Raw genomic sequence first — 2,080 nt, 5'->3', positions numbered from 1 at the left:
CTGTGGAAGATCTGAACTTTCTTTTCAAAGCAATCGTACTGCTTTAACTGCATAGAGACTATATATTTTCGATTTTTACGGGAAGTTAATTAAATATCATCATATTACGGATATACATAAATATGATGAAATGAATATAGACGTTTCGGCGCAGAATACCTGCCACTAGGTGACGCTATAGAGTTTTCCCCTATCTACTAGCACCGCAAAATATAGAATGGTTAAGGCTTGGGTCACCTCTTGAGACCCTTAGGCATACTTACCTGGCGTGGGGGTTACCGTGATCCTGAAGGCGGTTCCCCCAGGGCGAGGCCCCTCCATTGCACCTCGGTTGGGATGACCCCTGCGATTGTCCCTAATGCGGATAACTCGGGCGCGCAATTTTTGGTAGTCGGGACTGCGTACGCGCTGTCCCGGTAATAAACTGTCAAATTTCAATATGATAAAAATAGATCTTTCTTACTCGTGTATGTAGTACGTGTGCCTTCATAGAAGGGTTGTTTTCAATATTTCCTCTAATACTGGCGACAATTTGGTGCATCGTGTCTTAGTTGTTCAAGGCGCTTTCCTATTAAACAGAATCTCGCTGGAGTCTTTCATATATTTTTCTATGTTTTCTATAATGTTGGCGAAAACTTTGTTGGTGATAATAAAAATTCTTATTTTTAACTTCCTGTAGTAGTTTATGTTTTCATCAGACTTGCTAATTTAAAAATATAACTAGCTGTAAGTGGAGTTCTGTCTTAAGGCAATTAAGGCATCGTGCCTTAAGGCAAATTGTTGGAACTTCCCGTACCGCAAATCAAAATTCGAGTAATTAAAAATAATCAATAATAATCAATAAAAGTTGATCAATGATTTGAAACTTTTAATAGAATTTCGAACCATATTCAATCATTCTATCTTAAATCATTAATTTTAAAGTATTTTGGAAATTCTGCACTTTTTTTCAAAGCAATCGTACTGCTTTAACTACATAAAGACGAAATATCGAAGCGCGCAAGCGCCGTGTCGGATAAATATTGGTACGGAACCCATGGGAATGTAAACAAAAATTTATACTTATTGTTAAAATCTCTATAAAATATGTGATGATTCGCTTACTCAAAAACGGCATGATCATTTTTTGCACCCTTTACTCCCACAAACTCGTACTAAAATGGCAGCGCGACCGCGCTTTGTACCTGTTCTAGAGACAAAATATCAATACGCGATAGCGCGCGAGCACTAAAACAATATAATATTTGCATTCATTATTAAAATTTATATAAAATAATTGATACTCTGATGTGCATATGTCTAATGTTCATTTTTGACCGCCAAATGGCTCATTTTTTTACTTTTTCCTCCATATCTCCAAAGTCGTTGGACCTGCCTTTCCAAAAATTCTTTAAGTTCTTTATTTAGTAAATACAAATAAAATGTTTATTGAATTATTCAAATCGGACGCTCCGTTCTCTTAAAAACTGAGTTACCGTTTTGGGCACTTTTTGCCCCGTATCTTCGGAACGGCTGGACCTGCTTTCGCCAAAAAATAATCAGCACGTCTCCTTACCAATACGAATCGAATGTTTTTTGAATTATTCAAGTCGGTTGATCCGTGTTCCCGAAATCGGCGACGAAAATTTGTACACACACACACACATACACACACACCAAATGCTCAGAATGGTCATGAAAAAATGTTCAGAAGGTTTTGAAACGTAAAGATCTATAAAAATTTTTATTTTCGATTACTATGACTTGCTCTACGGGAAGTTAAAAAACTTAATCAAGCCGAGTTAAAATAAACGATCTCTTTCTCATAATTCTATGAATTATATAAACGGAATTGTGAAATTGAAATTATTTATTTCAATTATAAGCGACATTTAATATTTAAAAAAATTATCTTTCCCAAAAAAATAATCGTTTTTCACAAGCAAAATGTTTTTTAAATCATTCAAACCGGTTGCTCTGTTCTCTCAAAAACTGCAATTTTTTACACTTTTTATCTCAGAAACGCTAAACTTGTCTTTGCGAAAAACTAATCACCACTTCTCCCCATCATTACGAATTGAATGTTTTTTGAATCATTTAA

At 35.2% G+C, this 2,080-nt stretch overlaps 1 non-coding gene across 1 annotated transcript; it reads left to right on the top strand.

Annotated features, from left to right (window-relative positions):
* Positions 1–255: 255 nt before the first annotated feature.
* LOC113389850 lies at positions 256–417 on the top strand. Its single transcript, XR_003368278.1, has one exon. It is a non-coding gene; the product is annotated as a U1 spliceosomal RNA (small nuclear RNA).
* The last annotated feature ends 1,663 nt before the right edge of the window (positions 418–2,080 follow it).

The sequence above is a fragment of the Ctenocephalides felis genome, unplaced genomic scaffold (assembly GCF_003426905.1).
Source record: "Ctenocephalides felis isolate EL2017-DRISC unplaced genomic scaffold, ASM342690v1 CF-g0.4_SCAFFOLD_03573, whole genome shotgun sequence".
In the NCBI taxonomy this organism is placed as follows: Eukaryota; Metazoa; Arthropoda; class Insecta; order Siphonaptera; family Pulicidae; genus Ctenocephalides; species Ctenocephalides felis.
This window is presented reverse-complemented; position numbering and strand designations above follow the sequence as displayed.